Source organism: Bombina bombina, chromosome 2 (genome assembly GCF_027579735.1).
Source record: "Bombina bombina isolate aBomBom1 chromosome 2, aBomBom1.pri, whole genome shotgun sequence".
NCBI classification, from domain to species: Eukaryota; Metazoa; Chordata; class Amphibia; order Anura; family Bombinatoridae; genus Bombina; species Bombina bombina.
Genome location: NC_069500.1, coordinates 764,878,135 through 764,893,516, shown reverse-complemented (window position 1 = coordinate 764,893,516; position 15,382 = coordinate 764,878,135).

Here is a 15,382-nt window from a genome sequence, read left to right as displayed (position 1 = left end):
GTGTTGTAAATAACTCACAGCAAAAGTTTTCCCCCTGTGTACCAGCAGATGTAGAAGCTTATTTGTGCAGGTCGTATTTGGTTATTCTAGTATCTCTCTGATGAATGCTATGAGAGGTGTTAGGTTATAAAAAATAGGGTGTTCTTTGCAGCGTGTGGGGATATCCCAATGGCCCAGTGCTATGATGTTTAGCTGAGTTACCCCGTGTATGAGGTTCTGATTGATGGGGTATACCCCTGTGTGTGCTCGAACAGGTCTCCCCTCTTACCGGTGTCTTGTCCTCTGGGTCCGCTAGTCTCTTTTGTCATTCAGCTGCTGCTGCCGTTGTTTAAGCACTGCGAGATGAAGAGAGCCTTGCGGCCTGGTCATGTGTCCGCCCTTTGTGGCGTTCGGCGGGGAGCCGCCTGATCTGTTGCCTTCCGATGTTTGCCTCAAGAGTTTATCGATATCCCGGGAGTCGGGTGCAGTGAGGTGGATATCTCCGTAATATGTGAGGTAGGGTGCCAGTCAGCGAGGTGCGGTGAGCGGTCCCGGTAGGCCGCAGTCCTCTGTGTTATAAAAGATCCGCCAATTGCTCAAAAAGTTATAAGGATCACATGCAGGGATTGTTCGCACTCCTGTATTATATTTTTTAAGATGTATTAGGCATATTCCTTCTTGTTATTTAATTATTATCAGGCACAGGGCTTAGGAGCCGGGAATTAAGCGACCATGTCCCTGCGTGGCCAGGCTCCGCCCCCCAATTTAAACACTTTTTATTAGTTTTACAGAAATACATATACAAAACCATATTAAATTTCACATATTGCTCATCATATGAGGGAATATATGTTAACAGAAGGGACAATAGAGGAAAGTTGGGAAGAAAAAGAAAAGAGAGAGGAGAAGGGAGAGAGAAGGAAAAAAAATGTAAGGATTGAGTGAGGTTTACATTTATCCTTATGTGTAGTATTAGTGGTTTTGCTCCCACAAAAATATAACCTCCATAATAAAATCTCTTTTACCTAAATAGCTATAATGATTTTTTTCAAGATTGAGAACATGTTGTACTTCCTTTACCCACTGGTGTTTGTGTTTGTATTTTCTTCCAGAGGTGAGGGACAAGTTGTTTGGCACTATTTAACATGTTTTGGAATAGTTGCGTATTTTACATCTAATGATCGGGTATAGATTAGTAAGCACTAGTTCAGGAGTTAATGTAATAGTCATATCCAGGGTGGAATTGATATTGTTAATTATCGATTCCCAATATCCCTTTAGGGCTGGGCATGAGTACCAGATGTGCGTAATAGATCCTATCTCTCCACAGCCCCTCCAGCACCTGGCCGAGGCTCCAGGGTAGATTTGTCTTAGTTTTTGGGGGGTAAGGTACCATCTGAACAGCATTTTATAATTGAATTCCAAAATGCTTGTTGCTAAGGAAGACTTTGCAGTTAGTTGAAAGATTTTTTTCCACTGAATGTCCGTTAGTTGTTTCTGGAATTCTGTTTCCCAGCTTTTAATGTATGTTGGTTGTCTAGAGGATGACATTTCTTGCAGCATTTTATATATTATTGATATATGGGTTTTAGAAATCTTTTAGAGATGTATTTAAAATTTTTAATTTTGTTGAAGGCCTAAGGAGTAGTCCTTTCTGAGGGTGGGTCATGATAGCGTAACTAGTTTGAAAGTATGCATACTATTGATGGAAAGGGGAACCCATCTAGTTTTTAAGAGTGTTATGTGATTTAAGACTACCTTCTTCTATGAGAAGGTAAATAGGTATGTTTGAGTTTTTCTCTTCTATGTTTGGCGTTATAAATGCTTGTTTCTGTAAAAGAGCAGGATAATTCATCAGAGGGGTTAGTGGTGAAACAGAGTTAGATATATTTGGGAAGTTCTTAACTGTCTTATCCCATATGTCTAATGTATATTTATTAAATTTATGTTGATATAGATAATGTGATCTATTTGTTTTAGGAAGCCAACATGCATCTCCCAAGTGCTGTTGTTTAGTTAAGTAAGTTTCTATTTGGACCCATAATTTTGATTGAGTGTTATGACTCCAAGCTACAATACGACTCATGTGTACTGCTCTAAAGTAATTAATGAGGTTCGGTACCCCCAGGCCGCCATCTTCTTTGTCAAGGTATAGCGTGTGCTTTTCAATCTTGGTTATTATGTGCCCATATAAAAGAGTTTATAATTCTTTGTTGACAGGTAAGGTAATTCTCTGTCAATGCTAAGGGAAGAGTTTGAAATAAGTATAAATGTTTAGGAATGATCATCATTTTAATTGTACTAATGCGACCTAGCCAAGAGAGTTGATTTTGATTTTCGGTTTAATGAAATTGCTTTCTTCTTCTGTAAAGTTAATCGGGATGAGGGCTGATTTTTCGGAATTAATTGAGAAATTTGATACATTTTTATATTGTGTTAATAGTTGCTTGAGTGCTGGGATAGAAGTATACGGTGCTTGGAGTGTTAATATTATATCGACTACAAATAGTAAACATTTTTGCCGTAATTAATGCCTTTAATTTCTGGGTGGTTCCTGATTAGTATGGCCAAAATCTCTACTGTTAAGGTGAACAGGAGCAGTGACAGGGGGCACCCCTGTCTCGTTCCGTTCCCAATAGGGAAAGGTCTGGACAAGGTATTATTAACTATCACCTTAGCTGTGGGATTTGTGTATAAAGCTTGGATTCGGGTTATAAATTTATGGGGGACCCCGAACTTTGACAGAGTGGCCCAAATGAATTCCCAGTCCACCATGTCAAAGGCCTTTTCCGTGTCCGTGGTCAACAATATTAAAGGTGTATTGTTATCTTTAGCTGATTGTAATGTAAAAAGTACCTGGTCCGGGTGTATCAATTTGGGCAAAAGTTTGTTTAATCTTACTGCTAATAATTTAGCATAGGCCTTTACATCTATGTTTATCAGCGATATAGGTCGATAATTATCTACCCTGTCTGTTGGTTTATGTATAACGATGATTGTTGCTTCTAGTATTGTTTGTGTGAAGTGTCTCCCCTGGTCTATGGATTGGTATAGGGTTAGTAATGCCTGTCCTATTTGTTGAGAAAAGAATTTGTAAAATGTTACTGTGAGACCATCCGGACCAGGCGCCTTATCCAGGGGCATTGATTCTATTACTGTGCTTATTTCTTTTAAAGTGAACAGGGATTCCAAAGTATCCATTTCGTCTTTTGTCAGCATTGGAATATTAAATTGTTTTAAATAATTATTAATCTTCTGGGTCTTATCACCCCTATTGTCTGTTTTTAGATGATATATATATATATATATATTTAGATTATATAACTAATATGAAGCAAAACTATTAGCTATATCTTCGTTGTTATTATGTGATACATTTAATGGGTGTGTTATTGTTCTGATGTACAGTATGTATTTAGTTTTTCTTTAGTGTTCCGGCAAGTAACTTGCCGGCTTTATTTCCTCCTACATAAAAATTGGCTTTCATAGTTAAAGCTTGCATCTGAGCTTGTTGAGTTAAATGTTTATTTAAATTTTCCATTGCTTCCCTCAATTCTGTTAGAAGCTGGTAATTTAATGGATCTTGTTTATGTCTGTGTTCTATTGTGGATAATATATTGGTCAACAGTGGCGCTTCTACACGGGGGCCTACAGGGGCCAGTACCCCTGTAAAAATGTCCCTGGCCCCCCCTGTGTTCATCTGTCCCACATTTCCTGTGGGCCGCTGCTCTGTTCACAGTCCAATACAATCCCAATAGAGGCTGCTCTCCATAGCAGCCTCGGGAGCCAATCAGGTCTGCTCAGTGACCTCACGTGACATGACTTACTATGTCACTCTTCTTGTGGAACTTGGAGGAGGCGTTCATCCTACTGCTGGTGTGGGAAGAGTGGCTGTGGAAGAGAGGACCGGACTGCGGGTAGTGAACAGTCAACACACAGTGAGTCAAATATCTGGGCATGCAGGAGTGGATTGAGCACTGCACAGGCATAATATGAAGGCATTGCAGCACCCACATGGCTCACCACAAAAAATTAGCTTGACAGCTGGAATTTATTTCTGGAAGTGGCGGCATACACTCGGCTTGCTTACCGGTTCCTAGGTTGCAAAAACCGGTAAGCAAGCCGGGTGTATGCTGCCACTTCCAGAAATAAATTCCAGCTGTAAAGCAAATTTTTGTTGTGTGCCGGGTGGGTGCCGCAATGCCTCCATCAGGGCCCTTTCTAGGGGTGGCGCCACGGACTGGTGAGCTACCAGGGGTAGGGTGTTAAGGACTGTCAGGGCTGGCCTTAAAACAGCACAAGCGTGACAAGCCACGCTAAGTGTAAGTGGACAGAGTCTGGCGGGGAAATGAGTATGCGCCTAAGTTAAAGGTACTTTGTGAAAGTTTGTGGTGCTGGAGCCTGGGACCTAAGAGGCATTGGGTTAGCTTGCTGGACTCTCATGCTGTTTATAGCTTAGCATCCCGCCAGAGAACTCTGTAGCATTACACACTTTGCAGCTATAGCAGTGGAAGAGTCACTTAGATGCTAACCCCTTTCCTGGGGTTACATACAGTTACCAAGGAGATTTTTATTTTACTGCATATTTACTTTTTTCAATACATTTTTAAATGCATTTATTTAATTTCTGCACACAAACTATATTTGTTCTGCTGCTGCTGCAGGTGGAGTAGGAGTAATTTGTTTCTGTTTTTTAATGTGCCCCTCTGATTAAACACTGGACCCACCAGTAAAATTTGTCTATAAAAGCCACTGTTGGTCAAGTTTATTAGTTGTGATGTTTTTTGCTTTCTAAGTCTTATGGTATTTTTTGTTAATTCTCCTCTAATAAAGTATTTATACACTTCCCAGTTGTTGACAGCTGAGGTTTTTTGTGGGTCATTAAAATGAAAGAATTCTTCTGTACTTTTTTCTATTTGTTCTATGATTAATGGACCAGAGAAAATATAATCATTTAGGGGCCTATCTATCAAGCTCTGTATGGAGCTTGAAGCCCCGTGGACAGACATTGCTGCAATTCAACCCGATCGAATACGATCAGGTTGATTGACACCCAGCTGCTGGTGCAATGCTGAAAGCGGAGAGCATGTCCGACAGGCCTTTCATAAATAGGCCCCTTAGTCTCCAGTTTGTTTTATGAACTGGTCGCGAGACCCACTGGAAGGTACTAATAACCCCATTGTGATCTGACCAGGATATTTGCGATATTTTTGAGTTTTTAAGGGAGGAGAGTAAATTCTGACTACATAGTATAAAATCAAGTCTGGTGTAGTTATGATCTACGTGTGAGAAGAATGTATAATCCTTTCGATTGGGGGGTTCTATTCTCCATGTATCAAATAATGTAAGTTTTGACAACGCTTGCCAATTTGCTTTTATTTGGCTGGCACGTATATAAGATCTTCCTGTAGATGTGTCCATGTTCGGGCAAATAGGGAAATTAAAATCGCCCCCTACTATAATTGGTCCCTTGGCTGTGTCTCCAATACTGTTGGCTACTTTTCTAAAAAATTTTGGAGATGGCATGTTAGGAGCATACATATTCACAATTGTAATAGGATCCCCATATAGAAGTCCTACTATAATCAGACTGCCTTCATTGTCCGTGTGTTTTTGTATAAGCTCAAATGGTATATTTCTTCTGATAGAAATGCATACTCCATTTTTCTTGATGGGACCTGAAATGCTGTATGTACCGTTTTGTTTTTTTTGACAAATTGGGCTCATTCTGTTTTTCTTGAGTTAATACAATATAAATTACTTTTTTGAAAAATTCATTAAAGGCTATAGAGCGTTTTTCAGCTGATAAAAAACCCTTTACGTTTTGTGTAGCTAATGTTATAGTATTAGCGCTATTCATAGCGTCACTAATTCAAAGAAAAAAAAAAAAGGGGGGGGTGAGTAAAGCGAAAAAGGAAAAGGTTATAAAAATTCACGTATATTTAGTAATTTTGTATTCAGTCAGTAGCAAGTCAGACAGAATTCAGCCAAATATGATCAAATACACATATATTGGTACATTATAGTTCACCACTCTAATAGTGTTATTGAAATTCTTCTTTATGGTTCCCACTGCTTATTTTAACATTGTATAACAATTGTGTTATGCTAACCCCTTGGGCACAGTAGACTTTTCATGTTTCTAATCTACGCACTAAAAGTTCATTTGTGGAATTTTATTTCACAGTACTATCTTACGGGCCTTTCCAGCTAGAGTTCTTTTACAGTTGCCATGCCTAACATCTATTACTGTTTTTTTTTTTTTTTTTACAACCAATGTTGACTACTTTTCTATCTCTTTTAGCTGAGGGATGTGTAGCGAATGTAATAGTATATATTAATTGTAAAAAGTGATGTTAGTCATTGTGAAATCTCTTACTAATATTGACAAGGTATAATAATTATACTAAACAAGAAAAAAAACATAATTTATGTAAGAACTTACCTGATAAATTCATTTCTTTCATATTAACAAGAGTCCATGAGCTAGTGACGTATGGGATATACATTCCTACCAGGAGGGGCAAAGTTTCCCAAACCTTAAAATGCCTATAAATACACCCCTCACCACACCCACAAATCAGTTTAACGAATAGCCAAGAAGTGGGGTGATAAGAAAAAAAGTGCGAAGCATATAAAATAAGGAATTGGAATAATTGTGCTTTATACAAAAAAATCATAACCACCACAAAAAAGGGTGGGCCTCATGGACTCTTGTTAATATGAAAGAAATGAATTTATCAGGTAAGTTCTTACATAAATTATGTTTTCTTTCATGTAATTAACAAGAGTCCATGAGCTAGTGACGTATGGGATAATGACTACCCAAGATGTGGATCTTTCCACACAAGAGTCACTAGAGAGGGAGGGATAAAATAAAGACAGCCAATTCCTGCTGAAAATAATCCACACCCAAAATAAAGTTTAACAAAAAACATAAGCAGAAGATTCAAACTGAAACCGCTGCCTGAAGAACTTTTCTACCAAAAACTGCTTCAGAAGAAGAAAATACATCAAAATGGTAGAATTTAGTAAAAGTATGCAAAGAGGACCAAGTTGCTGCTTTGCAGATCTGGTCAACCGAAGCTTCATTCCTAAACGCCCAGGAAGTAGATACTGACCTAGTAGAATGAGCTGTAATTCTTTGAGGCGGAATTTTACCCGACTCAACATAGGCAAGATGAATTAAAGATTTCAACCAAGATGCCAAAGAAATGGCAGAAGCCTTCTGGCCTTTCCTAGAACCGGAAAAGATAACAAATAGACTAGAAGTCTTACGGAAAGATTTCGTAGCTTCAACATAATATTTCAAAGCTCTAACCACATCCAAAGAATGCAATGATTTCTCCTTAGAATTCTTAGGATTAGGACATAATGAAGGAACCACAATTTCTCTACTAATGTTGTTGGAATTCACAACTTTAGGTAAAAATCCAAAAGAAGTTCGCAACACCGCCTTATCCTGATGAAAAATCAGAAAAGGAGACTCACACGAAAGAGCAGATAATTCAGAAACTCTTCTAGCAGAAGAGATGGCCAAAAGGAACAAAACTTTCCAAGAAAGTAATTTAATGTCCAATGAATGCATAGGTTCAAACGGAGGAGCTTGAAGAGCTCCCAGAACCAAATTCAAACTCCAAGGAGGAGAAATTGACTTAATGACAGGTTTTATACGAACCAAAGCTTGTACAAAACAATGAATATCAGGAAGAATAGCAATCTTTCTGTGAAAAAGAACAGAAAGAGCGGAGATTTGTCCTTTCAAAGAACTTGCGGACAAACCCTTATCTAAACCATCCTGAAGAAACTGTAAAATTCTCGGTATTCTAAAAGAATGCCAAGAAAAATGATGAGAAAGACACCAAGAAATATAAGTCTTCCAGACTCTATAATATATCTCTCGAGATACAGATTTACGAGCCTGTAACATAGTATTAATCACGGAGTCAGAGAAACCTCTATGACCAAGAATCAAGCGTTCAATCTCCATACCTTTAAATTTAAGGATTTCAGATCCGGATGGAAAAAAGGACCTTGTGACAGAAGGTCTGATCTTAACGGAAGAGTCCATGGCTGGCAAGATGCCATCCGGACAAGATCCGCATACCAAAACCTGTGAGGCCATGCCGGAGCTATTAGCAGAACAAACGAGCATTCCCTCAGAATCTTGGAGATTACTCTTGGAAGAAGAACTAGAGGCGGAAAGATATAGGCAGGATGATACTTCCAAGGAAGTGATAATGCATCCACTGCCTCCGCCTGAGGATCCCGGGATCTGGACAGATACCTGGGAAGTTTCTTGTTTAGATGAGAGGCCATCAGATCTATCTCTGGGAGCCCCCACAATTGAACAATCTGAAGAAATACCTCTGGGTGAAGAGACCATTCGCCCGGATGCAACGTTTGGCGACTGAGATAATCCGCTTCCCAATTGTCTACACCTGGGATATGAACCGCAGAGATTAGACAGGAGCTGGATTCCGCCCAAACCAAAATTCGAGATACTTCTTTCATAGCTAGAGGACTGTGAGTCCCTCCTTGATGATTGATGTATGCCACAGTTGTGACATTGTCTGTCTGAAAACAAATGAACGATTCTCTCTTCAGAAGAGGCCAAAACTGAAGAGCTCTGAAAACTGCACGGAGTTCCAAGATATTGATCGGTAATCTCACCTCCTGAGATTCCCAAACTCCTTGTGCCGTCAGAGATCCCCACACAGCTCCCCAACCTGTGAGACTTGCATCTGTTGAAATTACAGTCCAGATCGGAAGAACAAAAGAAGCCCCCTGAATTAAACGATGGTGATCTGTCCACCACGTTAGAGAGTGCCGAACAATCGGTTTTAAAGATATTAATTGATATATCTTCGTGTAATCCCTGCACCATTGGTTCAGCATACAGAGCTGAAGAGGTCGCATGTGAAAACGAGCAAAGGGGATCGCGTCCGATGCAGCAGTCATAAGACCTAGAATTTCCATGCATAAGTCTACCGAAGGGAATGATTGAGACTGAAGGTTTCGACAGGCTGTAATCAATTTTAGACGTCTCTTGTCTGTTAAAGACAAAGTCATGGACACTGAATCTATCTGGAAACCCAGAAAGGTTACCCTTGTTTGAGGAATCAAAGAACTTTTTGGTAAATTGATCCTCCAACCATGATCTTGAAGAAACAACACAAGTCGATTCGTATGAGACTCTGCTAAATGTAAAGACGGAGCAAGTACCAAGATATCGTCCAAATAAGGAAATACCACAATACCCTGTTCTCTGATTACAGACAGAAGGGCACCGAGAATCTTTGTGAAAATTCTTGGAGCTGTAGCAAGGCCAAACGGTAGAGCCACAAATTGGTAATGCTTGTCTAGAAAAGAGAATCTCAGGAACTGATAATGATCTGGATGAATCGGAATATGCAGATATGCATCCTGTAAATCTATTGTGGACATATAATTCCCTTGCTGAACAAAAGGCAATATAGTCCTTACAGTTACCATCTTGAACGTCGGTATCCTTACATAACGATTCAATAATTTTAGATCCAGAACTGGTCTGAAGGAATTCTCCTTCTTTGGTACAATGAAGAGATTTGAATAAAACCCCATCCCCTGTTCCGGAACTGGAACTGGCATAATTACTCCAGCCAACTCTAGATCTGAAACACAATTCAGAAATGCTTGAGCTTTCACTGGATTTACTGGGACATGGGAAAGAAAAAATCTCTTTGCAGGAGGTCTCATCTTGAAACCAATTCTGTACCCTTCTGAAACAATGTTCTGAATCCAAAGATTGTGAACAGAATTGATCCAAATTTCTTTGAAAAAACGTAACCTGCCCCCTACCAGCTGAACTGGAATGAGGGCCGTACCTTCATGTGAACTTAGAAGCAGGCTTTGCCTTTCTAGCAGGCTTGGATTTATTCCAGACTGGAGATGGTTTCCAAACTGAAACTGCTCCTGAGGACGAAGGATCAGGCTTTTGTTCTTTGTTGAAACGAAAGGAACGAAAACGATTGTTAGCCCTGTTTTTACCTTTAGACTTTTTATCCTGTGGTAAAAAAGTTCCTTTCCCACCAGTAACAGTTGAAATAATAGAATCCAACTGAGAACCAAATAATTTGTTTCCCTGGAAAGAAATGGAAAGTAGAGTTGATTTAGAAGCCATATCAGCATTCCAAGTCTTAAGCCATAAAGCTCTTCTGGCTAAGATAGCCAGAGACATAAATCTAACATCAACTCTAATAATATCAAAAATGGCATCACATATGAAATTATTAGCATGCTGGAGAAGAATAATAATATCATGAGAATCACGATTTGTTACTTGTTGCGCTAGAGTTTCCAACCAAAAAGTTGAAGCTGCAGCAACATCAGCCAATGATATAGCAGGTCTAAGAAGATTACCTGAACAGAGATAAGCTTTTCTTAGAAAAGATTCAATTTTTCTATCTAAAGGATCCTTAAACGAGGTACCATCTGACGTAGGAATGGTAGTACGTTTAGCAAGGGTAGAAATAGCCCCATCAACTTTAGGGATCTTGTCCCAAAATTCTAACCTGTCAGGCGGAACAGGATATAATTGCTTAAAACGTTTAGAAGGAGTAAATGAATTACCCAATTTATCCCATTCCTTAGCAATTACTGCAGAAATAGCATTAGGAACAGGAAAGACTTCTGGAATAACCGCAGGAGCTTTAAAAACCTTATCCAAACGTATAGAATTAGTATCAAGAGGACTAGAATCCTCTATTTCTAAAGCAATTAGTACTTCTTTAAGTAAAGAGCGAATAAATTCCATCTTAAATAAATATGAAGATTTATCAGCATCAATCTCTGAGACAGAATCCTCTGAACCAGAAGAGTCCAAAGAATCAGAATGATGGTGTTCATTTAAAAATTCATCTGTAGAGAGAGAAGATTTAAAAGACTTTTTACGTTTACTAGAAGGAGAAATAACAGACAAAGCCTTCTTTATGGATTCAGAAACAAAATCTCTTATGTTATCAGGAACATTCTGCACCTTAGATGTTGAGGGAACTGCAACAGGCAATGGTACATCACTAAAGGAAATATTATCTGCTTTAACAAGTTTGTCATGACAATTATTACAAACAACAGCTGGAGGAATAGCTACCAAAAGTTTACAGCAGATACACTTAGCTTTGGTAGATCCAGCAGGCAGTGGTTTTCCTGTAGTATCTTCTGGCTCAGATGCAACGTGAGACATCTTGCAATATGTAAGAGAAAAAACAACATATAAAGCAAAATAGATCAAATTCCTTATAAGACAGTTTCAGGAATGGGAAAAAAATGCCAAACATCAAGCTTCTAGCAACCAGAAGCAAATGAAAAATGAGACTGAAATAATGTGGAGACAAAAAGCGACGCCCATATTTTTTGGCGCCAAATAAGACGCCCACATTATTTGGCGCCTAAATGCTTTTGGCGCCAAAAATGACGCCACATCCGGAACACCGACATTTTTGGCGCAAAATAACGTCAAAAATGACGCAACTTCCGGCGACACGTATGACGCCGGAAACGGAAAAGAATTTTTGCGCCAAGAAAGTCCGCGCCAAGAATGACGCAATAAAATGAAGCATTTTCAGCCCCCGCGAGCCTAACAGCCCACAGGGAAAAAAATCAAATTTTTGAGGTAAAAAAATATATGATAATTTAAAGCATAATCCCAAATATGAAACTGACTGTCTGGAAATAAGGAAAGTTGAACATTCTGAGTCAAGGCAAATAAATGTTTGAATACATATATTTAGAACTTTATAAATAAAGTGCCCAACCATAGCTTTAGAGTGTCACAGAAAATAAGACTTACTTACCCCAGGACACTCATCTACATGATTGTAGAAAGCCAAACCAGTACTGAAACGAGAATCAGTAGAGGAAATGGTAAATATAAGAGTATATCGTCGATCTGAAAAGGGAGGTAAGAGATGAATCTCTACGACCGATAACAGAGAACCTTATGAAATAGACCCCGTAGAAGGAGATCACTGCATTCAATAGGCAATACTCTCCTCACATCCCTCTGACATTCACTGCACGCTGAGAGGAAAACCGGGCTCCAACTTGCTGCGGAGCGCATATCAACGTAGAATCTAGCACAAACTTACTTCACCACCTCCATCGGAGGCAAAGTTTGTAAAACTGATTTGTGGGTGTGGTGAGGGGTGTATTTATAGGCATTTTAAGGTTTGGGAAACTTTGCCCCTCCTGGTAGGAATGTATATCCCATACGTCACTAGCTCATGGACTCTTGTTAATTACATGAAAGAAATCATGTGTTATACTTCTGTCGACGTGATCAACTATCTTAACTTCATAATATTCGTTAAACCTATCTCCACTTTGGTGTCTATCAAAACTAAAATTTCTTGGGGTCATACTATACCCCCAAGAGTGTTTATTTGTGTTATGCTATCCATTACAAATACACTAATAATAGTGAATTAATTAAATTTGTAAGTCTTTCATGGTGCCCTGGTAATAGACTTAATACACCTACTTACTACTTCTATACCAGATATTGCACGACTAATCATTATTTTTCTCTTATATATAATGTGATAATAATATTGTCTATCTTCCTTATTCTAGTGCTTGATAATAAAATAAAAAGCATACATAAAAACCCGTACTGTATGCCTTTAGATATACTAGGAGGCAGTTGCCTCTATTGCCCAGAGTTAAATAAAATCTGTGGCTATTTACTACTCAAACCTAGCTAATAGTGATATAAGGAAGTTCATTTAATTTTTGAACCTTTTAATGGCTCATTTGAGTATTTTTTAGTGTTTTTATCCAATATTTCTGACCTTTGTGGATTAGCTGTCATTTGTGTCACTGTCTCTGCTTGCTGAGTCTAAGTGTCAACTGAGGGTATATTTAGCATCTCACAAAAATTGGCAGTGTCCTCAATAGATTTACACTCAATTTGTTTTCCATTTCTTAAAACTAAAATGGAAGTTGGAAATCCCCATCTATAAAGTATCTTCATAATCCTCAAATGGGTTGTTAATGGTGCAAAGTCTCGCCTTTGTTGTAACATTTTAGTTGACAGATCCTTAAAGATCTGTATCCTTGCTGATTGGTATTGTATTACCGAGTATGCCCTCGCCAAGTTATATATAATCTCTCTGTGTTTATAAATTTGGAAACATACAATATCCCTCGGAGTTTGGTTTTCCAGTGGCCTTGGTCTAAGGCACGATTTGCTCTTTCTATGGGTATATCCGGTACAAGGGTATTATTTTCTTTTGCCATTTCTTGAAATAGTGAGAGCAAATATTCTTGTATTGCGGTCCCTTGGACTGTTTCTAGAATTCCCCGAAAGCGCAAATTATTGTGGCGTGCTCTATTTTCAAGCTCATCCACCTTGTTCTCGAGATCAATAATTTGCTGTTGTTGATTTGCCATAGAGGCAGTTACCTCCACAAATGTATTATGTATCTCCTCTTTCTCTTGTTCTAAAACTGTGACCCTAGAGTCTAGCTCATTAATGTCCTTTTTTAGTTCGGCACACTCTATTTTAATACACACCTTTACTTGCTCTATTAGTTTTTCGATAGCTTGGAGTGTAACCGGTGCTTCTGTGCCCTGAGTATTAAAAGTGTTTAATGGGCCCCCTTTGATTTTATACTGAGGGTCTAGCCCAGGTTCTTCATCTGAATGTGGGGGTGATTTTTTCCCTTCTGCAGTTTTGAAAAAAGTGTTAAAGGGACATGAAACCCAAACATTTTCTTTCATGATTCAGACAGAGCCTAACATTTTAAACAACTTTCCAATTAACTTATATTATCTCATTTGTTTTGTTCTCTTGGTATCTTGCATACCTAGTTAGGCCCAGGAGCTGGGAGCTAGCTGCTGATTGGTGGCTGCACATATAAAGCTCTTATCATTGGCTTACAAATGTGTTCAGCTAGTTCCCAATAGTACATTGCTGCTGCTTCTTCAATAAATAGAATGAAGCAGAATTGATAATAGAAGTAAATTGAAAAGTTGTTTAAAATTGCATGTTCTATCCGAATCATGAAAGAAACATTTGGGGTTTCATGCCCCTTTAACTGGGCTTTGTCCTGTAATATGTGACAGGCTTTTCAGCCTTATTTATCTTGCGCTTGGACATTTTACAGCTAAGTGCGCTGTTAATGTTAGGGTCTCTGTGTTGTTAGTGAAAATATTTATATTGACTCCGATAAATTTATTAAGGCCTATTAGTTTAGTAGACCTTGCAGTCCAAAGTTTATCTTCTGCATATGTTGACTCTTTTAAATACTTGGATCGTTAATATGTGACAGTTAGTGGGTCTTAATACTTCTCTCATCAACAGTAGCTTTTGGTACGGCTAGAAGAGATTTTTATTTTGACCTATTTTACCCACACTGAATGGATAATATACTTTAAGTATAATCACTTCACTTTTACTTTATCCAGTATGAATTAATGACTCATATTTTGACTCGGGAAGGTTTTCCCCCCCCACATGCAACATGAAATATCAAAGCAGTAGTACCTTCTTGTGCAGATGGGGAGGCTTCTGCTTACGTCTCTGAGTGTTCTGTTTGAGTCCTCTATCAGTGTGGAGCTTCTCCAGATAGGCTTCTATGGGCTTTACCCACACCTTAGTGCTTAGCATCTCTAATCTGCTGCAGTGAGAGGTCTCGGCTCTGTCTTGCAGCTCACTTACCAATAGCAGCTTCAGCTGGGCTCGCACGATCTGTGTCTGACTTCCGCTTAGGCTACAGCTAGGATTGCCACCTCAGCCATGTTTTCCTGGACACTTATGAGTTACACATGCTGCAGGGTGTGCAGGGAGGAACATGTATTGTGTTTCTGGACAGCACTATTCATATTCCTCACTACACACCTTGCAGCATGTGTAACTTATAAGTGTTCTGTATTTTAAGGGACGGGTGGCAACCCTAGCTACAGCGCTCCCCCTCAGATCCTCTGCACTCCCTCTGACTTTTCTGTAAGTTCCCACTCGGGGTTTTTAAAGTATACACCACTTTGAGTTCAGAGTAGCTGCTGTCAGTAATAAGCTTCTGGTCCATGTTTGCATGGTTCTTGGGTAGCGATACTTCCCATCTTCCTTCACTGATGTGAACAAGTTCTTTGCCTAGGGAATGGTATCATGGCGAACTGTTTTCTGGCCGGGTTCTGGCTGGTCCGCTCACGGAGCTAGTGTGTTGCGGCCATCTTGAATGCCCGCTTGCTCCTCCCCCTCCTTTCAAAAACATCAATCAGGATACATTTTAAAACACCTCAGTATTTCCTATTGGGGTGCAAGTAAAGATTATAAATATGTTCTGAGGCACTTCCCTGACACAAAAGTTAAACTCTAAGTGATCTTTATTTTTGTTGAGACATTTACCCAGCATATTACAAG